The sequence below is a fragment of the Martes martes genome, assembly GCF_963455335.1.
Source record: "Martes martes genome assembly, chromosome: 1".
Classification (NCBI taxonomy): Eukaryota; Metazoa; Chordata; class Mammalia; order Carnivora; family Mustelidae; genus Martes; species Martes martes.
In genome coordinates this window covers 67206842-67232739 of record NC_137888.1, presented here as the reverse complement: position 1 = coordinate 67232739, position 25898 = coordinate 67206842, and the positions used below count along the sequence as shown (strand labels likewise).

General features: G+C 45.0%; 1 protein-coding gene across 3 annotated transcripts in view; it reads right to left on the bottom strand.

Annotated features, from left to right (window-relative positions):
- ZBTB38 (zinc finger and BTB domain containing 38) overlaps window positions 1-25898 on the bottom strand; it is a 137149-nt gene that overhangs the window by 31331 nt on the left and 79920 nt on the right. Inside the window, exons 1-2 of one of the 3 annotated variants that reach the window (XM_080822478.1) lie at window positions 15594-15913; window positions 14021-14119 (exon numbers count right to left, since the gene is read on the bottom strand). The gene's annotated coding sequence lies outside the window, so the exon portion shown is untranslated. Of the gene's footprint in view, window positions 1-14020; window positions 14120-14923; window positions 15342-15593; window positions 15914-25898 lie in introns of those variants that run through there. The other 2 variants (XM_080822480.1, XM_080822479.1) reach the window with 2 other exon arrangements.

Sequence of the window (25898 nt, the reverse complement as noted above, 5' to 3'; positions counted from 1 at the left end):
AGAACCAACTCACTGGAAATCAGGAGAGAGGGAAGAATGAAGGTTGACAGCCCAGTTCCATTACCTGATGTCCCACTGGCAGGTAGGGAACCGGATCAAAGAGCTGGTTTGGGAGGAAGATAATGAAGTCTGTGCTCCCTGAGGAGCCCGTGGGAAATGCAGGTGGTGCCCTCAATCAACAGGCATCTCAAATAGACCTTGCTGCTGAAAGGAAGCTGGGCTGAAGATACAGATGTGTACTGCACAGACACACAGGAGGTGGCCGAGAACACAAGCAGGGGAAGGATCCAAGGAAGGCAGAGTGGACGGACAGAAGGAGCTATGGGAATACCACTACTGAGGGGTAAAGGATATATTGGAATCACCTGGAGGCCCTTTTAAAACTTTAGTTTCTGGATGCCACCCCACACTGACAGAATCTGCCATCCAAGTACTAACTAGGCCCGACCCTGCTTAGCTTCCGAGATCAGACGAGATCGGGCACGTTCAGGGTGGTATGGCTGTAGACACACTGACAGAATCTGAATGGCCAGGGGTCAAGCCCCAGAAATCAATTTTTAACAAGTTCCTAGGCATTTCTGAATCCAGACTAGGAATGGACATTGTTATCAGCTTCCTAATAATGCTGTAACAGGTTACCACAAATGTGGTGACTTAACAACATCAGAAATGTATTCTCTCACATTTCTGGAGGCTGGAAGTTTGCAATCAAGGTGTCATCAGGGACATGCTCTTGCTGAAGACTCTAGAGGAGTCTTCCCTGCCTTTTCCAGCTTCTGGTGATTCTAGGCAGTCATTGATTGGTTTGGTCACTCCAATCTCTGCCTACATCTTCACAGGACCTTCTCCTCCTGTGTTGCTCCTCCGTGTGTTTACAAGGCCCCTTGTCTTTGGATTTAGGGCCCATCCCACAATCCAGGATGAACTCATCTCAAGATCCTTAACTAACGTATATCTGCACAGACCCTTTTTCCAAGTAAGGTCATATTCACAGCATCGCAATATGAACGTACCTTTTGGGGGCCACCATTCAACCTACTACAGACACCATGGCAACAACTCTGGATAAGTGGGAGAGGGAACTGAGATCCAGAGCTCCAAGCTAAGTTCCCTGACAGTGGCAGGAAGAGGAGGGAGTAAAGAGGAAGAGAGAGGGGGCACCTGGGTGGCTCCGTGGGTTAAGCCTCTGCCTTCGGCTCAGGTCATGATCTCAGGGTCCTGGGATCGAGCCCCACATCAGGCTCTCTGCTCAGCAGGGAGCCTGCTTCCCCCCCTCTCTCTGCCTCTCTGCCTACTTGTGGTCTCTGTCTGTCAAATAAATAAATAAAATCTTTAAAAAAAAAAAAAAGAGGAAGAGAGAGGGCTGGTGCGGGGACTAAGATCTACAGCTGCACCTCCAAATCTTATGCTGCCCAAGGGACCCGGGGTCACTCAGTCTGCAGGGCACAACGCCATCTGAAAGCACCATGCAGACTGGAAAAAATCACCCCAATCACAAATTAACAAAGACCACGGTACCCTCAAAACACAGGTGAAAGCTTTGAAAGGCTGAAAAGGCATTCCATTAACTCACTTTCTAAACTAATTTGATAGGAAGTTAGGATTTCATCTCTAAGATATTGTGGCCATTTTGTCCCCACCACCCTAGTAGCTCCCAGTCCAGACAAGTCACCAAGGCGGCACTGGTTACTGGGACTGGTTATTTCTATCCTTCAGAATGTTTCCATAAGAGCAGGCAAAACTCTCAGTCACCAACATTAAAGAAGGTTCAGTTATACCTCCCTTCTCATGCTTCCCAGAGTCCCCCAGTCCTTGCTGAGATCCCAGCACTCCCTGTTGTCACACTGCTACATGTTCCAGCACTGTAGTCCTAAGTTACAATGACATGGGTCGCTTCCCTGACACATGAAGGTTTTCTGGCCTCTTACCACAGGAATTTCCCTTCTTGGCAACATGGAAGAGCCGTGGCGGTGGGGAAGGTGGAAAGGAACCAGGTGTTATGTTCAGGTTAAAGTCACAGCCAGGGGACACTAGCCTCCAGAATCAGATTCCTAGTGTGCTCAAAACCACCCCATCACACATCCCGACAGTATGATGTAAAAGGTACATCTCCCAGCCCCTACCCCCTAAGACCATCCCGAAGTATCTCCTCACTAGCAAACCCGTAAGGACCGGTCTCTCTGCAAGTCCATCCCTGTGCTTCACCACACCACCTACAGCAGCGTTCCCCATGCACTAATGTGCACGAGTCAGCTGGGCAGCTCGTGAGGCACACTTTCTGACACAGTGAGTCATGTCGGTGGGATCCGTCTTCCTTTACGTCAGGGTGGAGACAGCTGATGTATGTGGCTGAGTTGAAGGTTTAAGAAAACCAAGTCCCCTTACCTGCTGGTGAAATGATAATAACTATAACAGTGAGGATGATAATGCCAATGACAATAAGAGCTAATATTTACTGAGCACATTCTACACGCGAGGCCCGGTGCTAAAGTGCTTTATTGACACTAAGACTCAGCTCCAAGAGCCCTAAGGAAAACAGGAATGGTACAAAGAAATTGAGAAAAAAGGCAAGGCATTGTAAATTCCAGAATGTGCAGAAGGTCAGTCAAGTGTCAACAGAGACAGAGGCCAGTTCTCACACTGTGCCCATCTGGGACTAGTTAGGAAATGGCTAACTGCTTGATATTTCAGAAAGCATCTTTGGGCCGAGCCAGTCACACCAGAGACTAGATATATGGCAAAATGCCTGCTGTCCTTCACTATCACCCCATGGCCCAATGCCAGCCAGATTAGCCTCTGTAGTTTTTGCTCCGTTCCACTACCTTGGGGTACCATGCCTGAACAGGGAGGGGCTTCCTTTGGTGGATTCTTCCTGTTCTAGCCTGAGATGGGCACATGGATCACTGAGCAGCTTAATCAAGGCTGCTGTGTCTGATGTCTCTCCAGATATCCTTGGACATACACGTTGTGTTTTGCAGCTGATTCTACTGACAAATCGCTTGGCCTGTATGACATGGATACAGTTTATTTCCAAAGTGGCTCCCTTATTTGCTGTGACATGGAGAAGGTTCAGTGGCCGTGACTTTTCCTTGGGATGGGTCTTGGAGAACTTCAAGCCCAACACTCTGCAGTAAAAGACTGGGCAGGCTGCCACCAAGGAAATGCAGACTGGTGGGCTGAGTCAGACGGTGTGGCTCTCTAACTGGTACACAGGCAGTCCAGAGGCCAGATTTAGCCTGCAGAGATGTTTCATCTGGCCCTACAGTAGTTTAAAAAAATGTCATGCCACCATTTTGCCATTCCATCTTCTTATACCCAGCCCACATTGAACATCCACATTCTCTTCCTGTCCCTCTATGTACCTTTAGGCCCTAATCTACAATAACGTAAGTATAAACCACTTCTAAGTTTTATTTTGCCTACAACATCTCTGTCTCTGTACAGTGATTCATTGTCCTCCTAAAATTTATGTGATGAGGTATCAGTATTCAAGCTTCCGAAACTACTGAAGTATTACATCTTAATGAGGGACAGGTAGTGAGAAGCCATGACACAGAACATATTTGGGTTGCAGAATATTTCTTCAGGATTCCTCCAGTTTGTCTGTGCCCGTGTGGAAAATTTCTTAATATACGAATCCTAGGGGGCAGAGCGGCAGAGAGCAAACTCTTTGCTCCAAAAGTCGCTTTAACCCTAAGGTCAGCTTGAGCTCCACCAAATCAGATTCATATTCTTGGGAGGCACGAAGCTTTCCTTTTCCAAAGAGGCTCTGTGCTCATCGTTAGCAGATGATGTGGTGAGGGACACAATCACTGCTGAGAACGCATAGGCCTTCACGGTAGCTCCTTACCGAGTCAGAGTATTTTGGACGGTACCACGATTCACCACTGTGTCACACAAGTAACAATTCCAAAAACTAGACCACAGAAATGCAGCCTGGACAACCTAGCAGTCTGGGCTTCAAACAATGGGATCAACACAATAAAGCACATGCCCCAAGATCACAAGTGTCTCTAGGGAATCTTTGCGAACTGCTCGGGAGAACAATGGTGGTCAAGCCGAGGAAGCAGCTTCTGCTCTAGAGACCCTGGACTGGGGGTGGGGATGCAGAGCTGATCCTTTTGGCCTCGGGCGCTGGTCCGGGGCCTCTCGGAGAAAAGCTGCTGATGCTCTTGCCCTGTTCTGCCCCACTTCCTCCCCACTGTCAATAAACAGCCCACGGTTCCCAATGTTGTCCCCCCCCCGTAAGGTGCCAAGGCACAGAAATCACGTTCACAGACCCGAGCTCTCATATATTTGAGGCCACGTACATACGTTCCTTGCACACACATTTCCTCCTGCCGTGTTTTCCATCATTTCTCTTCCCCCTCCCATTTTTCCAGTTTGAAGCCACTGCTGGCAACACGGCAATCTCTGGAGCGAGGCCAGGCATGGCAGCACAGATCCCCAAGGCAGCCTGGGATTGCAAAACAGTCACCTCTTCCCAGGGTCCAGGAGATACAGGTGACTGCCAGAGCTGTCAGGCAAGCCCATGGGGAGGTGGACAAACAGCTAAAGGCACAAGAGCTTCTGCGCTGTGGAAAGGCTGCAAAAACCCTGGCCCTTCACACAGAGGACACACAGCGCTTTAGACAAAAGAAAGTGCCTGGGGAAAACTGGTTGGGGGAAAAGGCAGGAGGAGCGAAGACTAGGAAAGCAACTGAGTCTCAGGGAGCTTCTTCCAATTTCACTCCAAAAGACATGACACTGACGCTGAAGGCAGGTTTCTTCTGGCAGGAGTCAGGCATCCAAATAGTAATCCTACTCACCTGTTAGGCTGAAAATATCTAGGGGGTGTGCGGGGGATAGGGGGGAGACCGGGAGCAATCGCAGCAATAAATAAGCTGTCTACACACACACACAAAAAAAGTGAAAATCCCCCAAACAAACCCAAAGCCACTGCAGATAAAAACCCATAGTAGGCTGTTTAAAAAAATTATGCTTTTAAATATACTGATCTTAAAAAAATCTGAAGAACAGGCTGCTCTGAGAACAGCTCGAGTTTCTGCTTGTGCTTTCATTTTAGAAAACAAATGCTCAGAGACTCCACGGTGGGAGGAGCTTCTCACAGGGATTCAAACTCACAGAAAATGGCCACCGGGTTTAGAAGCCTGAACACAACAAACAGGACACTCTAGGGACCTTCTGGGACTACACGACACTTACCTTCCACGATAGTAGCTGTCTAGAGGCAGATACAACCTTTTTTTCTGACCAGTAACATAAATCAAGGCCTCCAAAGGATTTGTTTGCTGAACACCACAATGACTAATCACCCAACTTTTTTTTTATCCTCCCTAAGCAAGGGAACCTCACGGGGCGAAGAAACAGGTCATCTTTAATGTAAGGTAGCATCGAGGATTGGAGGTAAGACTCCCATCTAAACTTCATTTAAAAAAAAAAAAAAAGGTCTCAAAAAGTATTTCCTAAAATAGAGACGCACAAATCACCTTATCAGAAACTCATAACAATAAATAGAAGAGAAAGTCTTAAAATAGATGATTCAAAAGTGGCAAAAAGTTCTTCAGTGATTTCCTGAAAATGTCAAAACCAAAACCAAATATGAAGAATGTTAAATATACAACAAAACAGGGTAAGAGACTCACCCTGCAGTGCACATTCGTTTAGGAAAACGTGTGTTTCCCAGGTGATCCATGGTGCTTCCGTGCACAAAGGCAACTTATAGTGCAGTAGCTAAAGAAACTCCAGAACTGCTAGACCTCGGCAGGACAAAATTTAAAGGTCAGATTCTTTTTTAAACCCTATTTAGCACAACACTCAGGGTAGGCCAGTTCTCTAACGTCTGAGTAAAATCCTCTTTGGGGCTTCATGTCCCTGCTACTATTTTCTTCATCTATCCTAGTGTCTTCTGCTTCCTCAGGGTAGGCCTCCCGTGAAAGCACAAGTGGAACTCCCCCTTAGTCCAAGGGAAGGGGGGAACACGCTGCACCAGGCACGGGTCTGCAGCAGGCACCCGGGAGGCACGTATGGCTTTGGCTCCCATGAGACCGTCAGCTGCTTCCACCCACCAGCATAAAGACAGCAGGGAGCCTTGAGAAGCCTTGCTCTCCGAGCTTGTGTCTGGGGCTTCGAGACCAGAATAAGCCGGTAGAAGCAGGGACAGACCAGAATGCTGAGTAGATGTTGTTTTTTCTTTTCTTTTCTTTCTTTCTTTTCTTTTTAAAGATTTTAGTGAGAGAGAGGGAGAGAACACGAGTAGGGGGAAGGGCAGAGGGAGAGAGAGAATCCCAAGCACACTCCCATCCAGGGCTCGATCCCACCACCCTACGATCAGGATCTCGAGACCATGACCTGAGCCAAAATCAAAAGTCGGGTGGCCCAACCAATTGAGCCACCTAGGGGCCCCTGCTGAGTAGACTTTTTAAAAAAGTAAATCCTCCTCTTTGGGTCTAGAAGGGAATCAACCTTCTAACAGAGCTAATCAGAAATCTCTATGCCTACGTGAACACGTATACAAGTTTGGGGAGACTGAAATTCCAGATGTGGTGGGTCTCTTGCCTGGCAAAGTAATAAATTCGGTTTTGTTTTTACTGAATTGGTGGTCTTATTATCTAATTGTAATCAACTCTACAAATAATCAGAAGTTGTTCTAACACATGAACAGGAAAAGTAACACAAACAAAATGGGGCCTAGGAACAATATCCAACTCACAAAGCAGGAAGGAAGTGACAGCTCATATCTATCTCACCTTGCACAAAGCCTGCCTTCATGGATTGCTGAAATAACCCCAGGATGTTCCTCCAGGATTTAAACCATTTAAGCCACTGGATTTCTCATGAAAATGCAGCCTGGGATGAACACACGGCATAAAAGTGGCCAGCAAAAACACATGCATACCAGTGGCCAGTGTGAGCTGGGTCTTCCTCTCTAAGTCTTCAGAAAAATATTTAATTCCTCTCAAAACTAAATTATTTTATAGCTCAGAAATTTGCACTGAAATGAGAGAAAAAAGTGCTTTATTTAAAAAATAGGAAATGCCTCCTGCCTCTCCCAGTTTAAAAAGACCTTTTCTTGACTTTTATCTTATTTTATACATTTTTAAAGATTTTATTTATTTATTTGACAGAGAGAGAGAAAGAGAAGGAGATTACAAGCAGGGGAAGCGGCAGGCAGAGGGAGAGGGAGAAGCAGGCTTCCTGCGGACCAAGGAGCCTGATTCAGGACTCTGTCCCAGGACCCTGGCCAGGGTCATGACCTAAGCCAAAGGCAGATGCTTAACTGACTGAGCCACCCAGGTGGCCCTCTTGACTACTTTCATTGACGAGAATCCAAGTGGTCAGCAGGATGGAATTTTTGCATCACGGTGTCCAACTGTATACTAGAAGCCCAGCTGCCATTCTGGTCCACTCTCTTCAACAGAACAGCCTCCGCCCCTCTTTAAGCTTTGCTTGCTGCCTGCCATCTTCTGCTCTCCTGATCACCTGCCTTAAGACAGGACTCGCCTGCTTCTGTAGACAGTGTACCAGAATGGGCATTAGACAAGGGGTTCTATTCCCAGTTTGCTACTACCTGTATGATATTGAGTAAATCCTATGATGTCTCCTTATCTAGAATGTGAGGAGCTGGTTTGGACTAGTTTATTTCTACGGTTCTTTCTAGCCAGAAAATTTGAAAACCATGATTCCCTCCCTCCCATCCTGCTATCTTTTGATTGATTGCCAGCCAGTCTCAATCTTTTGGTAAGAATCCTAATTTCCTCCAAAACAAATAATCTCTCACCCTTAAATTCACACACTTTCCTCAAGAGTATATAAGGTAAAAGCAGAACCCAAAGACGGGCTGGTATTAGTCTATCTATGAGAAGAGTTGGAGGGCACTCTGAGATCAGGACCCCTGGCTGACCTCAAACATGGAGTTAACTCTCATCCCACCTTTCCACCTGCTTGTTCCAACACCTCTGCTTTTCTGCTGGAGAGGGAAAAGAATTATTGCATCTGAGAGCTAGAAGAAACCTTGGTTACAGACGAGAAAACCAAGCCAGCAAAGTTACATGACTTTCCTTCCCAAGGTTGCCCAGTGGGTCGCGGGCACAAGTCCCAGGCCTCCTGGTTGATCTGGTCTCTCACACCATGTTATTTTGTATCTCCTCCCCCAAACTCTCTCTGCAGGGCTCTGGGCTCTTTCCCTCTCCCCACTGCAGCCTTCCTCAAGGCCGCAGAGGGTCATCAACAAACACTTGCTGAGCACCTCTGGGCAATCCCCCAAGGAACAGTTCTAAACTTTCAACTGGCACAGTAACTCTAGGAACACTGAGCCCTGCATAGGGACAGTAATAGCTATGACAAGACACAAATTGATGGGTCTCACCAGTGTAGAAATTCACAGGTGTTTTCACTTTAAAAGGAAAGCTTGCAGCAACATGTGGACAGTACATAAGGACAGGTCAGGGAGATCGGGAAGCCCCATGAGTTGGGGGTCCTGATCTGGTACCCGGCACATAGCTGATATTTGCTGAACAATTCTGGGAAGTTTGCACATTAGCTTTGCTCCACCTGCTGTTTGTCAAAACTTTTGAGGTTACAATATCAGGCTCTCTGAGTCTCTAAGCTAAAATCAGGAACAGGGATCTATTTCATATTCTCTATATGTGACTGGGGAAACAACATGGGGTATGCAGAGAAGAGGCTGGACTTTGCAGTCAGACCCCAGAATATGAAAACCTCATCGGCTGCATTACTGAGCCTCTTTACCTCAATTTCTATCACACAAGTTATTCTGACATTCTCATAAGATGGCTGAAATAATGCACATAAGGCATAGAATTCACTACATGAAAGTTGCTCTGTCCTCTCCCCTTGGGCAGGACGGGAGTAGACAGAAATTCTTATTTCTCAGAAGGCTCCAGGCCACTGGCATCCTCCAAAAGAAGCAAACCATCAACGGAATGCCAACAATGTTATAAAATGACTCGGCTGACTTGGTATAATTTAAAAAATATATTCCCGTTATCTGATTTTCAAATTTCGTACAGGGAATATAAAGCACAATTCAATAAGAACAAGTCAAATACGTTTTATATTCTCCATACACAGCTTAAATATCAAGGACATACATGATGTCTCAATCCTTTCCTGTGAACAGCAAGGAAGAGGACTAGCACTAGGAGAATAGGGTCAATTATCTTCTCATCTACGAAATGAGGTTGGGACAGATGAGTAATGTGAACAGGCCTAAAAATTCTACCATGCCAAGATGCAGACAGGCAGAGAAACGTAATCAAGTAGCAGAGATGTCTACCAACCAGAGGAGACTGAGTCAGAAAACTGCATCCAGATATACTTGAATGGCATCACGGAGCAATGCTGCTGCCATTAATGTATTATTTGTTGCAACACTTAAAGTTACATTGTTTTTGCAAACTCTGGGCACAGGGACAGGGTGTCCCCATTGATCCTACAGGAAGAGAAGCTGATCTGGAGGCTGCACGTCACCTGGTACTGCTGTGGGCGTGCTGCAGACAGAGACGGTGGTGGGTGAGAATCCCGGAATGCATCCACTGCCTGGGGCTCAGCTGTTTTTATCTTATTACAGATACAATCCACAAACGTTAAAGATACAAATATAAAACACTGGGGCACAGACCTCTCTCTGAGGAATTGGATTCGTAATCAGCATATCGAGGCTCAGGTTTGCCCCTTCTTCTGCTTCCTAGAAACTGGTACTTGTTAATCCTCGTCTTGAACTGCCTGTTTCAAATGAAGATTCCCAGGCCCTCCTCCAAACCTATATCCCCAGAATTTCTGGATTTCGGGCCTTTTAATAAGGCCTGCTTTAATAAGTTCCCCAGGTGGATTCTTATCCATATTAAGTTGCCAGTCAGTTGAATTATCACGGGATAGATTAGCTACAGCGGGAGGAATGCTCTTTCTTTGATAAAATCAAAACATTAAAATGAGTCATAAAGATAAGGCTTTGTGTATAGATGCATATTACACATACTGTAATAATAGAAATTTACATACTGATACAAAGTTGTAAGGGGGAAGGGAATCAACATTTACTACTTCCTACTATGGTACAGATCCTGACCAAATTATATATTACTCAATCTTCAAAATAACCTTATTTGAGTTATAGACGGGAAAAGTTAAGCTTAGATAGAGAGCAACTTTTCTGAAGTCACAAGCCTGGAAAATGGCCTGGTGAGGTTGTGAAACTAGATTTATCTGACCCCAGTCTTCTCATTCCATTGTATTAAGCTCATATGTCCATGAAAACACACACACACGCACACACACTCTTCCTCCCTTTCTCTCTCACACATACATATATCATATAATAGCCATTTAGTAAAAGGCAAAGGAATTAAATTACTTTTAGCAAACCTCTTGCATCAACAGAAATGTAGTTTTTAAAGGACTATCAACAGATATTCTTTGGTCCATCTGCTCGTAACAGAATTAAGTGCACAACTACTATGGAAACCACATTTAACAGCTGGAATTTTAGTAATCAGAAGTGTTTTGGGGGGCTAGCTAGGGTCAAATTTAACAGTGATTCTTGATTTGTGCAAGCTACAAATTCTTGGAAATGAAGCCATTTAATATTCATTGTACAAGTCATATTACCACAAAAAGAAAAGCGCCAATAACCATGATCTAGCCCTTGTCAATCCAATGGCATCCTCGGCCCAGCCCCCACCCCCACCCCAATTCTGACACTTCTGGCTCCCTCCACTGGGAAACCCCTTCTGCTGGCTGCTGGAGTCCTGCTCTCTTGCAGTTCTTCCTTGCTCTCTTGCCAGATTTCACTCTAGGTGCTCCCTAGGTCCTTCCTTTTCTTAAGGCTCCATCCACAACCTGTGCCTCCCCGTACTCTCTCTCTAGAAAATCTTTTCTCCCACCTCTTGACTTTTTCTTGTATCCTAATGACTCCCGAGCTAGCTCTGGCCTTCCTCTGCGGCACAAAGCCCCCTGAAGGCTGTCACCACCTCAAACTCGGTGGTTTTAAGGTGCAGCTCCTTACCCACCTCTGAGGTTTCCCTCACTGGCAGCACCACTGTGGAAAGCTCTGGGCAGCCTTAGCTATTCCTTCTCCGCTGAGATGTCAGACTGTGTTCTTTCCTTTGCATTTGTTCCTTTCCCATTTCACTGCTATCACCCATTTCAGGTCTTGTCCTCCCACACTCCCACCTTTCCCTGATGGACTGTGGGAGCCTTCTAACTGGTCTCCCTGTCTCTGGTTTCTGCCCTGCCTTTCCTCCCAATCGATCTCCCCATGAGCTACTCACAAGACCGTGCCCCTGATGCATAGCTGTGACTCCCCGTTGTTGAAATATATTCAATGACTTCTATTGGTTTAATGCATTCCTATTTCCCAGCTGGATATACAAGACCATTATTGTTTACCACTGAATGTCCTCAGTTTTATTTCCCACTTGATGCCTATCTAGGCCAGTTCTAACTCGGTTGGACTCACTACCTTTCCCTGAATGTGGTCCATGCTCTCTTGTTCTCCTGCTATTCTTCCTATCTGAAATGTCTTCTCTCCATCTCTCTCTCTTTTAAAAGATTTACTTATCTTGTTTAAAGACTTTTTTATTTATTTGAGAGTGAGAGAGAGTGTGGGGGCATGCATGAGCAGGAATGGAGGGCTGGAGAGGAGGGGAAGAGGGAGAAGACGACTCCCTGCTCACCAGGGGCCCAGATGCTGGGGCTTGATCCCAGGACCCTGAGATCATGACCTGAGCCAAAGGCAGACACTTAACCGACTGAGTCACCCAGATGCCCCTACTTATTTACTTTAAAGTGGGGTGTGGACAGAGGTAGAGGAGAGACAGAGAATCTCAAGCAGATTCCATGCTGAGCACAGAGTCTGACGGGGAGCTTGATCTCACAACCCTGAGATTATGTCCTGGGGCTCAATCTCATGACCCTGAGATCATGACCTAATCCAAAATCAAGAGTTGGATGCTTAACTGAGCTACCCAGGAGCCCCTTCTCCCTATCTCTTTTATGGAAACTCTACATCCTTCAAGGACTTGCTTATTAAATGCCTTTTCTCAAGAAAGAATCCCTTGACTCCTAGAGGTAAAAGAGACCTCTTCCTTTTTACTACCTTTTTAGGCATTTACCACACAGTATTCTGCATATGTTAATTCCTCATCTACATAACAGGGTCTGAGAGGTAAGGAACCAGATCTTTTTGCTGCTAAATTCTCTTTCTCTAGCACAGTGACGTACTCATGTAGGCACTCAATAAATATTTGCTGTATAACATTTATAGAACTCCTAGAAGTTTACAGAGCACATTCACATTCAACATCTCATTTGTTCTCTTTGGAGTTAAGTTTATTACCAGCAGCATTCAAGACTTACAAACTGATACCTGTTGCTTAATGCAATTATTGCAGCTATCACTAACTCTGTACTCTGTAAATTAAAGTATCTCTTAAATTGCTTTACCTTTGAACACTTCTAGTCCTGGGTAGCCTACCAAGCTAGAAGAAGAGAGCATTTCAAGTTAAAGAAAGCCCCCTTGCCAAACTGCTTTACGTCTATTGGTGAAGCATATAGATAAAAGACCTCTATAAGCAGGTGACAGTAATGGCAAAATCAAAATTTAAAAGAGAAGAAATTCTTTTCTTTTTTCAGGGGGAAGGTGGGGCAGAGGGAAGAGAGAAAGAGAGAGAACTCACAACCCTGAGATCAACCTAAGTGAAAACTAAGAGTTGGATGCTTAACTGACTGAGCCACCCAGGTGCCCCAAGAAGAAATTCCTTTCTTAAGATTTCAAGATTTTTAAAAAGATCTATATATCCTTTATGGGTCAATCGTGAACTTCCTTGCAGCTGATATTCTAGTATGTTAACAGCAGCAAATCTCTAACAGTTGGACAAATAATTTCTTGCTAAGAGACTGAACATGGTTAATATCATGATTGTAAAAAGACAGTATGTTTGATCTTGAATACCCAAGTGCCTTGTAGGAGTTTCATATACATTTGTTGAGTGAACAAATCCATGAATTAATTCAGAGAAGACCTCACTATTGTTTATAAGTTGAAAATATCAGTTTTAGTAGTTGGATGGAAGTATAGGTTAAATTTGAAAAACAAAAAAACAAAACACGAAAAATTGCATTGAAAGGCAAGAACTGTGACATGTCAGCTACTCAGATCTCTTCCTGTAACAGATCCCACGCTGACTGCTGGAGAGGCAGGTGAAGGAGGGGGGGAACATCAGGCACTGCCCAGCTGACTGCCTTCTGGAGTTTAGGCTGCAAACTCCGAGAGGGCCAGCACTTTGCCTTGAACTTTGTTGTCCTAGCTTTGTGCTTTGCATACGGAATGTGCACCACACATACAGTATGAGATATAAAGCTCTCCATGACCTGTCTGCATGCTCACATTTTAATGCTTCACATCTGTTCTTCTTTACCTTGTAGGGGTATTGTGAGGAGTAAATTAAAAAAAAAAAAAAATAGAGCATTTTGCTGGGCTGTCAGTTCTTTTCTACATAAACTGCAAGTGTCCTGAGGTGGGGGTGGGGGGCTCTTCACATGTGTACTCTCAGGGCCTAGCGTGGTGCTCCCCCTCCAGCAGCCCCAGCTGGCTACATGACTGAGCAGCAGATATGCGGGTGTAGTCCTGCCTCGGCCCCAGCCCACTGGGTCAGCCTGAAGAGCCATCTAACTAGCCTCAATGGTATTTGTGGTCCTTCCAGTCTGGACAAGCTAGAGATCTATGAAGAGATTTACAGACGCTCCCACGACAGTCACTTGGTGGAGCTGGAATGAGAAGCCAGTTGTCCTGAAGCCCTGTTTCACTTGGTTCCCCCCTACATCACAGGGGCCTTCTGTCTCCTTAATAAACAGTTCATTTAAATGTCATGGTCACTTTGTAATCCCCCAATCTGGTGGATCACTGGCACAAATCATATGCCCCTTGGGAGTCCTTCAGTCCCTCAGAAAAACCCTTTTTTATTTCATACAGACTAAGGAGAGACACAAATTCAGTTACCTCAGTTAGACCACACCAGCACTAACAGTTTCTTGTGCTTCGGAAGAAATCACTTGGCAATTCTTGGTTCTGAGTCCTCCATCTTCTCCACATCAAGATCTAAAAAAGAAAAAAAGAAAGAAAGAAGGATAGAAAAAGCACAGTGTCCCATGACTGGCTGCCAGGATTTGAGATTTCAACAATAACAGTAACTGCAATTAGCATGTATCCTCAACACCTACTCTAAGTCAAGTACTGAGCAAAAATACTGACATATGTGACCTCATATAGTCTTCATAATACCCCTCAAGTAGGAGACATTCCCCGTTTTACAGCTACACAAAGAGGCTCCAAAAGGTCACGGAAGCTACTCAAGGTCACACAGGTAGTTTATGTTAGTTAGATTTGAGACTGAAACCCAGGTTCAGCTGACTCCAAAGCTTGGGTTATTAACCCGGAACAAGTGTTTTAAAAACTGCCTGGCAGTTACCTACCATTTTAAAAAATTAAATTATATAAACAAACCCCAAAGTTTCAAAACAACATTTACTCTTATTATATGAAATGCACCCTGATATCTTCTATTCTTTTCTATTGGATTATGTATTTTATATCTTTTTTAAAAGTTCCTGTAATAACCCACTAAACTGATTCCACAATTTTCTAATGGGCCCCTACTCCTGTTGGAAAAACACTACACTTACCTATAGTACCTCACCAGAAGTTTCTCTGAACCCACGGACTAAATCCTCCTATGCTATTTAGTCTTGCGAACCTGACGGGAGTAGCTGAGCTTCATAACTGGGAGAAAAGTGTTTCAACTTTAAAATATGTATAAGGCACCACAACATATATCATCAATAATGGATCCTTAAAAGGAATATTCAATTAGGGCCAAAGTCCAGAAAGGAATTAGTCACTTACCTACAGCGGAGCAGGACTTAGAAAGTGGAATCACGGACACACTAAAATCTCGAGTGATTTATTATACACCCTGCAAAAAAGCCGCTTTCAGCGGGCGGTTGTGTTGTACCAACAGAACAGACCTAACTACTCGCAGAAGTAAGAGGCTGAGATTGCAAACCCCTGGGGGCAGGGTCCTGCCTCTGCACGTCCCATTCAATTCCAGGGGCTTGGTGTTGAACCAAGATCATCAGGTTCCCACTGGGCTGGGTCTGGGGTCCCAGTCGCAGGCCGGAGGAGGGGGCGCAGTTCCTGAGCCTGTGGGACCTGAGCCCTAAGGTCTCCAGCCCTTGGGTGCGCATTTCTCCCCCGCGGCCCCCCCCCCCCCAACCCAGTCGCGCAGTTGGGCCACGAGATGCGGCGCCACCTGCCTGGTCTGTAGCTGACCCCTTTCCCCACCCCTGAGGCGCAGGCCCCCGGCTCCGGGCACCTGCGGCCGCTGGGTCCCTGCAGCAGCTCGGCTTCCCAGCGCCCGCGGAGCTCCCAGCTCTGCGCCAGCCGTTGCCAGCCAGGTTTCGGGGCTCCCTCCTGGGAAGAGGAGGGGTCAGGCTGGTCGCGCCCGGGGCCCCGCGCCCGCAGGCCGCACCTCGCCCACCCAGACCCGCACACAAACCCTGCGAATGGCACTTACAGGGCTCGACTGCTCCAGCGCGAGCGCGCTCCCCCGGGGGTCCATGGCTCTTCCGGACCCGCGAGTCCGGCCGCTGCGCCACACAGCACCGCCCAGAAAATGGACGCCGGCGGCTCGGCTCTGCCGGCCCGGCCCGCCCCCGGCGCGGGGCAGCGGACTCGGCGGGTCTGGGAAGAGGTCGGCCCGACCCTCAGCCCGCGGGCCGGGGCGCCCGGGGAACCGCCGCGCAGAGGACGAGGCCGCGGGAGGGCGGCGGCGGGACCGGGGGCGGGAGACGCACGACGGCCGCGCGAGGCCCAGACCGTACCTGGTGCGACGGCGGCGTGGGGGCTGGGGGTAGGAAGCTACGACGGCCCCGCGGGGGCCCCACACTCCACCAAAGGGGCAGTGGCCTCCGCCTCCTTCCCGAGGGACAACGCAGCTAGGAACCTGCCCCAGGGACAACCGGTTTGGGGGCCAGCGGCCACTGTCACCATCAGAACAAGGCCTGGGGAGGCAGAAGGGCCCCTGGGTTCCAGATCCAGACCTCAGAGGGCATCCAAGCCCTGCACATTTCAGAGAGGCAGGATTCGGAGAAAGTCAAGTGCTGTTTTAACGTAATCAAATTCTCAGGACTAGCGTGTCACCTGTGTTCTCCCATGGCTGTCAGGAAAGGCCTAGATCGATTTTCCCAACGTGGTATAAAAAAGCATTTCACGCAAAATGACCCAGTCGTCTTCAAATAAAGGGCTCTGACTGCGTGCTAGGATCTTTCTTCCAAGAGCCAGAGACTGCTCATTGAAAAAGTATTTACTGAGGCCTGCCACAAGCTTGCCTTGTGGAGCTATTGGCCTCGAGCACTAACATGCAGGTTTTGTTTGCTTTTTGTTTTGTTTTGTTTTGTTTTTTACAAAACCATCCATATTCCCTGCATTTTGGTCGTATGAGTCTAACGTAAAACTTTCTTGAACAAAGATTTACTCCCAGGTTACAACTTAAAAGGATAAAAAGCCTATTATCCGGTTTTTAGTTAGGAATACAAATATTTGCAATTCTGCATCTCCGTTCCCAACCATATTTTAAGAATCCAATCATCTTGAAAACTAAAGTAGATTGCAATATCAAATATACAACTAGCAAAACATTTGAAATAACCAAGGGAAAAATACATTGACTTAAAGTCAAAGAATTATGTAATTTTAAAAATAAAGACAGGGTTTTAAAGCCTGGAGGTTTGGGCAACATGCACACACATGTACACTAGCAGTTCCCAACCTTCTCCAAGCCAAGCACCCTCTAGTCTTTCTCAGTAGGCCACATGTTTAGAAAGATCTAGTCCACTAAATTGTGTTTATTAACTAATGATTCATCTTCCCACTTAAAAAACAACCTTGCAATGTTTTTGTGTAGGTAACCGCCAATCAGAGCTTCTACAAAACCTGAGCCAATCCATTGTCAATCCTAGATTCCATCCTAAAGAAGCCTGTGGTCTGATAGCAAGTATAAGTGTTTCCGTTAAGGATTTTGGAAGCCGTGAAAAATGTCTGGAGACCTCGGAGAAAACCGGGGCACACAAATTGGGAACCATGGATTGGAAACTGCCAGTGTGAGGTATGACTCTCTGTGCTTCCCTAACACTGGAAGGTGGGAGAGGTAGTAGAGCAAGGGAGTTTGGTGTTTGGATTCTGCGTGGCTGGGTTTAAAGCCCAGCTTTGTCACTTACAGAGCCACTTGCTGTGTAATTTTAGGCAAGTTACTTAACTTCCCTGAGCCTCAGCTCCCTTGTCCATAAAATGAGACTTATTTTAATATCACCCTTACCTTGTAGGGCTTTCTAATAATTAAACAGGATGACATACAAAGTACCCACCAAAGTGCCTGGCACATGGTAAGCACTCTGCAAGTGAGCACTGTTGTGGCCACTAGTGGAAGATGTTTATTCAGAGCTGTATGTTCCTACCATCCACGCAGTAAGAACCATAGCCTCAAATGCAAAGCAACCTTTATACCCTAGAAATTTTCCATGGGTAAGCTGCCAGGGTCACATGGCGAGTGACATAAAGGGATTTAAACACAGGTCTGTCTCCACAGTCCACTTTCTGTGCTGCTAACATGTTCCAGGTGGTACCTTGATCAGACGCTGTCAACAGCTTGTTAAGGGTGAAATCGGCTCTGGCTTCCCTAAGAGGCTTAGCAAGTGAATGGCTCCTTACATCCACTTAGGAATTCACAAACAGTGGCATTTCTTTCTCATTAGAGCCAAATGTTTCTCCAGAAGCGAGGAGATTTCCCCAAATTGTTATTAATAACTAAAATATCATGGCAACAGTGTGAAACACCCCAGCCGAAAACTTACATAATCAGCCTGTCCTTCAAAATTTTCCACCCTTCCTCATAACCAGTCTTAGATTCTCTCTTAATCATTCTTCTGAGTGTGGGGAACTATCTGGAAATTTCCAGGAACATCCCAACTTACAATTTTATGCTTTTCTGTAAAGGTTTATTCTTTCCAAAACAACTAAGTGGGATTTATTTTTCTATATTTTTATACCTTTCATTTCAATATATTTGCAAATCAAAAAAAAAATCCTACGACTTTCGAGATCCTTTCCTCTGAAATATCCACCAGTTGTTCCATATCTCCAGAATGGGGCTCCCGATCCTTTCCTAGTGGCCTTTCCCAGGAGGTTCTCCTTTTTTACCTCATTTCCTTTAATTCCCACTTGATTTCTGCTAGGCTACAACTACATGCTTTCTGATTTAGGACTGTTGGTTAATGTAACATTTGCTGCCCCCCCTCTTTAAGGTTTCAAATAATGTATAAAAAGACTAAAGCCTGTCTCTTTAAAACCCACTTCCTTCCTTAGTTTCCCACCATGGGTTAGGAATCTATAACTCATTCTGTCTCCCATGTATGCAGCACTCTGTTAATTTGTTGTTTTACTTCTCTCCCTCGTCCTGCGCACTCACCAAATTTCTATCACTTGGCCTCCCTTTATGTGGCTGTTTATCTCTTTCCCTTGAGCGTTTTAAGAAAGTCTGTGTCTGAATCCTCTCTACTCTCCACCACATTCCTGAAAGGCCTCTTGTGATGGTGCGTTGAGAAGTCTTACCAAAGCCCCCCAAAAGGCAGCGTTTAGAACAGGGGCTCTAAGGTTCCTGGGAGCCAGGCAGGAAGTAGTGTAAACTAGGGTCTGCAGGATAATGCGCATCCCACCTAAGTGGGAACAAGTGTGGTCACTACCCAGGCCCAGATCAACCCTTGCCAATGGGGCGTAGGTGGGGGGAGGCCAGATCTGCAGAATTTTCCAATGAAGCCAAAATTAGGATTTTTATGTAAAGTCTATGAAATGTTGACTATGTACACAAATGAAAAAAACAAAGGCATCAGAAATCTGATCAAGTCTCTCACTGTAACTACCAATTTATAGGAAATCTCTGTGACAGAAGAACATGTAAAACAGCACCCACGAGTGTAATCAATCAGATTTCAGACTGGTAGGAAACCCTACAGGTCAAACAGTTTCTTCAAACAAATTTTTTATAGCAATAGTAAGGATGAAAGAAAGAGGGAAGGAAACCAATAAATTAAATGACATTTAAGGGAATATCAATTGTACTGTAAGGACTTTATTTGGAATTGTGCTTTGAACAAGTAAATTGGTTTTTATTTAAACGACATAATTGGACAAATTAGGCCAAATTAGAAAATGCTGACTATGATATTTGATGTTATTAAAGAATTATTTGTTGGCAATGATAATGATACTGTGGTTACTTTTCTTAGAAAAATCACATTTTTAAAAATGTATTTTTTTAGTAACTCACATTTTAAAAACGTTTTATTTAGAAATATTTCAAACTTATAGATGAATTTCAAGAATAGTACCAAAAAACGCCTACATACATTCTACTCATACCTACCTACCTATTTTTTCCTGAACTATTTTTAAGTTGCAGGCATCATTCTCTTTTACCCCTAAATACTTCAGCATTTATTTGTTAAGCAAAACGGCTTTCTCTTCGTATTCTTGTCTTTCAGAGAATCACATTAAAAAACTCAGAGATAAAATGATATGATATCTGGGCTTTACTTCAAAATAATACAGGAGAGGATTTACATAAAACTAGGTTGGCCAGCCATTGAGAATTAGAGAAGTTGGGTGATTCATTAAACTAGCCTTTCCATATTTTGTATAGGTTCAAGATTCTCATAATAGTGTTTTATTTTTATTTTTTATTTTTTTCTAATAAAATTTTTAAAAGATTATGTAATTAAAGGCTTTAAAATGATATGCTATTTAGGGAATATGAGAAAGATACAAAATTGTCTACAAAATATTATCTCAAGGGGCACCTGGGTGACTCAGTCGGTTAAGCATCTGCCTTCCACTCAGCTCATGATCCTGGGGTCCTGGGATCCAGCCCTACATTGGGTTCCCTGCTCAGTGGGGAGCCTGCTTCTCCTCCCTCTGCCTGCCACCCGCCCTGCTTGTGCTCTCTCTCTTTAAAATATTTTTTAAAAATATTATATCAAGTATTTAAAAAAAATCACCATGCATAGATAAAAGATTGAAAGAATACATGCCCCCCCCCAAAAGAATACATGCCCAAATAGTAACATTCCAAATTATTTCACAGTAGGTATATATTACTTTTACAATGAGAATTATAAGTATAATGAGAAGAATTAGAAGCACTTGGAAATTAGAAAAAAAGTTTGCAACAGATTCAATTGAAATCATTGCTAATAAATAAAACATACATGTAGGCTGGACTGAACAGCAGGCCCCGGTTTGCTGATTTTTGGCTTCAAAAATGTGTCCACAGACTATGGGCTGTGGATCAAATTTGATCCATCGCCTGTTTCGTGTAGCCTGCAAGCTGAGAATGGTTCTTATAATTTTAAATGATTGGGAAAAAAGTTCAAAGGAGAGTAGTATTTCATGATGATTATATGAAACTCAACTTTTAGTGTTCACAAGTTAGGCTGTATTAGGACACAGCCACCATCATTCATTTCTGTATCTATGATAGTACAGTTATATTATTATACTGAATATTACATATTATTAAAATTTAAATTTTCTCAATAAAAAGCTTATGGAAATTTGTTTTCTCAGTTGCTATATAAATATCTATATAGTATCCCCAGTTGTGCCTCAATCCACAAAACCTAAAATATGTTCTATCTGACTCTTTACAAAGAAAGTGTGCAAACTCCTGGTTGAGGACTGGGCGTCCCCTGTGACCTCAAAGCAGCTTATTATAGAAACTGCACTGGACTAGGAGTCAAGGATGGCTCTTAAGGCTCCACGTGACCTGGAGAAGTCACAACTTCTTTGGGCCACAGTTCCCGCAATGACAAAATAAAGTGTGTCTAATGTCCACATGGCAACTGAAGTCTGTGATTTACATTTCTGAGAGAGCTCCACAAGCAGTACAGGGTAAGGAAACACTAAGGACTAGCATGCCAGCCTGTGTGGTCCCCCTGAAGATCAAGGAATTCTTTTTTTCTTTTTTTTAAAGATTTATTTATTTGAGAGAGAGAAAGAGAACACAAGTGAGGGGGGTGGTGGGGGGCGGGGAGGGAGAAGGAGGAAGAAACAGACTCCCCGCTGAGCAGGGAGCCAGGATGTGGCTTGATCCCAGGACACTGGGATCAGAATCCCAGCTGAAGGCAGACCCCAGGCGCCCAATCAAGGAATTCAATGAGAATAACCTTTGGCACTCAGAGAAGGTCTGGATAGGCTGGTGAAGAACAAGGAACAGGCCTTGGGAACCTGAGAAAGCAGAGCCTGCTATGGGCAACACGATGTTGGGAGAGAGTTCCTAAAATCTGCAGCTTCAAATTGGGTATTTTGGGTCTTTTTCTAGTCTTTGCTTTGTAGAAGACCGCAGCACATGTAAAAAGTCTGCTTGTTTAATTCAAAGTTTAATCCAGATCTAGCAGAGCGATGTCTGGGGGTGGTGAGGTCTCTCTGGCATCCTCAGATATAGAATAGGAACCTTGGGCTAGGGACTTCATAAGATTCTGGGATAAATTACCCTCAAGGACATCAATTTGTAGGCTCTTTGTAACAGCCAACACGGGACAATTACGCAGCAAGACCAACATCACTACGGAAGCCAGACAGAACATCATGGCAGCAGTCCCTACGCAGCAGGCCTGCTGCCTGCATTTTAGGGAAATTTCCCAAGACTAATTTTTCTAGTTGCACCCTCTTCCCACCCTTTCTCACTTGGACCCTGGACCCTCCTCCCTTCAGGGCATGCACAGCAGCATCTCCTTTTGTTCACAGAGCCTCCTGACTGCTCCCTTTGTTTCCTCTTATTTTCTGCGCCCTCCCTGTACCGTCCTGCAGCCCTCTCAGTCTGCTGTCGCCTCTGTCTCCCCATTTCGCCTCCTAGATGACCACCCCCTTCTATTCCACATCGTTTCCTCAATAGCTGACAGTTTCTGGAAAATCCTCCAGTGATGTAGCTTCTCTCTTTCCCTACTAAAGTTCCCCTCTTCCCTTCCACAGCTCGAGAAAAGGGTTGGGGAGAATTACAAGGGCACTGCCCTTCTGGGATTTAACCACATTCTCAGCTGGTGGCTTTTGTTTTCTGTCTCACTGGCTTGTAAGGCCCTCAGGGCAGGCACTCCGCACGTCATGCTTGTCGCTGGGGAAGATGGGCAGGACTGTTAGGCCTTAATTAGAGCAAGGCCTCAGACCGGGTAGAAGATTTTAGCAGGCAAAATGAAAAAGGAATTTCAAAATGTCCATTTGGCAGCAATGACCACAGGGGAAGGAAGAGGTTTACTGCACTATGTAAAGAAAATCACGCTCTCGCAGCTTTTCGCGAACACAGAAATAATATTTACACTGGCTTTTTAAAAAAAACAAAACAGAACCGGAAGACAAGCTCCCTCTGCAGGCCAAATGTAGTGAGTGCAGACCCAAGTGCTAGTCTTGAACCCCGAGCGGGAAGGAATAGCTGCAGAAGCAAGGGAAGAATTAAGGGACAAATTGCCACATGAGTTACCAGACGAAAAGAACGATTTTCTGGTCAATGAGACTTTGAGGCCCCAGCAGAGCCACACTGGGATCACCTAAGAGAGACATGAGCTTTGGCAACTGGTCTTTAATATACTTGCTGCCCACCAAGCCTTCTGCAGGACAGCCCACAGGAAGCCCCCCCTCCCCCACTGTCAGCCAAGGAAGGTAAAAAGGCAGAAGCATCTTGCCTGCATCAAAAATTCAAATTTTTATATTCAAGGGCTTCTCAACTTAACATCTGCTCATGAATGCAAAAGGGTGGCAGCCGTTACTGAAGTCACCTGGCAAATGCAGGCATACCAGCTTGGAGTAGGGCAGCCAGACATACGGTGGCTTATTAGGAGCCAAGACATCTTGGGAAGGTGATGAGGATAAGACATGGAGTCCCAGGAAGAACCACCCTTGCCATCAGCTGAAATGCCCCCACACTGAAGGCTGGCCTCCAAGGCAACAGTATAAAAGGCCCCTAGGAGAACAGCATGCCATTCGTTTCTGTCTGGAACAGAGAGGACACACAATTGTGCCTGTCCATACAAGGCTCTAGCCTTGTGTAGGAACCTGGCTGAGGTTTCGAAGGGTGTTTCATGTCATATTCCATTTCGCCTGGGCTGGAGTGGCATCTGTCACACAGTAGCTGCTCCACAAGTGATGCCCAAAGAAGTGAGCTGAATTATTGAAGCGCATTCTTCCGCTGGTGGGCAAGACTGCTACAAAGGGCTAGAACGTGCTTCATGCAGGGGAATGGTTCATAAGTTAGTCAAAACTAAAGTGTGAGGGGTCAGTCAGGCCACCTCTAACTTGTGATAAGCAAAACCCACTAAATTACGAATTTTATTTAATATTTATTTATTTGAGAGAGAGTGCGCACAAGTGGGGGGGAGGGGCAGAGGGAGTGGGAGGAGTAGGACTCCAGGATCCCAACCAGAGCCAACAGCAGATGCTCAACAGACTGAGCCACCCAGGTAACCCTAAATTACGAATTGGTTTTAGAAGATGCTTCTGACACATTCTGAAAGCCTCATAGGATCTTATCGTTTCTTTCTTTCTTTCTTTTTTTAATATTTATTTATTTGAGAGAGAGTGAGTGAGTGAAAGGGGCCAAGGTAGAGGGACAGAGAGTCTTAAGCAGACTATGCACTAAGGGGCCCAATGCAGGGGCCAGCCTCAGGACCCTGAGATCACAACTAGAGTTGGACACTTAACCAACATCACCACCCAGGCGCCCCAAGGGTCTTACAGTCTCTAACTTATGTAGCAAACCTATCCCTTTGTACTCAGAACTTTGTCAGCAGACTAACCTAAAACGCATAAAAGAGATCTGGTTCTTAAAAAGAATTTCTTTGGTATTATTTGCTCAAATAGAGAAATACCACTCCAGGTAGTAAGGTCTTTAGAAAGCCGCTGTCGGGCAAAGAAATCTGTAGAGCTGAAGAGTTTTAGGTGTGAGAGGACAGAGAAAATTTACTGGCAAGATGAGACAGACCCTTCCACTATTTGCTTTTGGAAAAAATTAAAGGAAATGGTCATCTCAATGTGTGGCCATGACTTTACTTTCTGGAGTTCTTAGGAAAAACAAATCTCTGAGAATCCTTTCTCCTGTAGATTTCTGGGGTTAGTGCTACACCTACGCCAGCATTTTGTCCGCACCACTGCACCTTCTTAGGTGGCTTCAGGGTGGGACTGGGTCAAAGGCAGTGACATCCCCGGCACTGCGTCCTGGGAATTTGACCAAAACCAGCCACCGGCAGGGCCACCATTCTCACTGCAGGGGAAGCTGACCTAGGAAAGGCTTTACCTGCGAAGCCATCAGACCTGGCCCCGTGACAATGGCAGTTACGCAGAAAGGAGTTTGCAGTCTGAGCATGCGCACTCCTCTGCCTCGTGAGGATCCCCGCAGAACCCCACCTGGCTGGCTGCATCTTACCAGGAAGTTCTCTGCTTTTAAATGCCAGCTCCTTGGGAAGGCCAGTCATTCTACGGTGGTTTTCCTCCTCCCAACATATCGTCCTTGCCTTTTAACATTTTATTTTAATTTTCTTCTTTACACTTGTCTTCTTTAATCGTTTACATAAATATTTTTTGAGCTCCCCCAGCCCCACCATTCCACTACACTAGAGGCAGGTCTCTGAGAAGCAGGCCCTGATCTCTCCTGCTCGTTACTCTATTTCCAGTCTTTGGAATATGCCTGGCATATAGAAGGTGCTCAATAGATGTGTTGAATGTTTAATTACCAACGAAGCTGTTAAGAGCAGCATTTCCCCTGGAAGGGAGCTGTTAGAATCAACCACGTGGTTCCAGGAACTCAGAAGCATAGCAGGATTTGGTATTAAAGATAAAGGTGCTAGATCTTTTTATTGATCCTTCCTTCCCTGCCAGCCAGCTCTAAAACAGGGTCTGGCTACCAGCCTCTCTAGGGGGACCCACGGAAATGAATGAAGTAGATCAATCTAACTGTAGTGGCAAGAGATGCAATATCGGTATTCTCACTGAGTTAAGGTTCAGAAAAAATTTCCTATTCTCCAAAGAAAAAGAGTTAAGAACTGCAGACTATAAATCATCCAAGTAGAAAACCACAGATTTGCTCATTTTGTTTTGGTGAGAACAAAGCAGTTGTTTGCACATTCTTTCTATCACACCTGCTCTGGCCTGCCCAGTATAACCACCTTAGCCAAAAAGCGCAAATGGGTTAAGCACAGCCTTTTAAACAATGAGAAGGGGTAGGTGCCATCTCTGTGATCATCGGGAAGTGTTTTTGGCTAGACTAGGAAATCCAATAATAACTGTAAATGGGTACGTTTGGAAAAGCTTTGTGCCTTGTAAATATTTCTGTGAAATATGAAGGCAAAGCATTAAGGCGACACACAACAAAGTAATAAATAATAATTATTCTTGCATTCACTGGTCTATTTATTAGAATGACAATGGTACAGTACACTTCCCAACGGTCTAATTTGGCTTTCAACCTCCTTGAATTGTGTGTAAAATTCTTTTAGGCAGACAAGAGTACCATAAATGAATAATGCCACCAAAAAAATCATTAGGTATGAAAATCTACGAGATGACGCAACCATGCTTGAGTTAACAATAAAAGGATCAACATTTTATAAAGAAGAAATACACTGTTGAACCTACTGGGCATTCATTTTTGTGGTAAAACAGTCCCATTGCATCCATCTAATCTCGTGATTAAGATTCAAATAGGTTCAAAATGATTGATTTGTACCGGCCTATCAAAACAGAAGACGTTGTAGTTGTAATCTTTCTGAACAGCAATAGTGTTTTA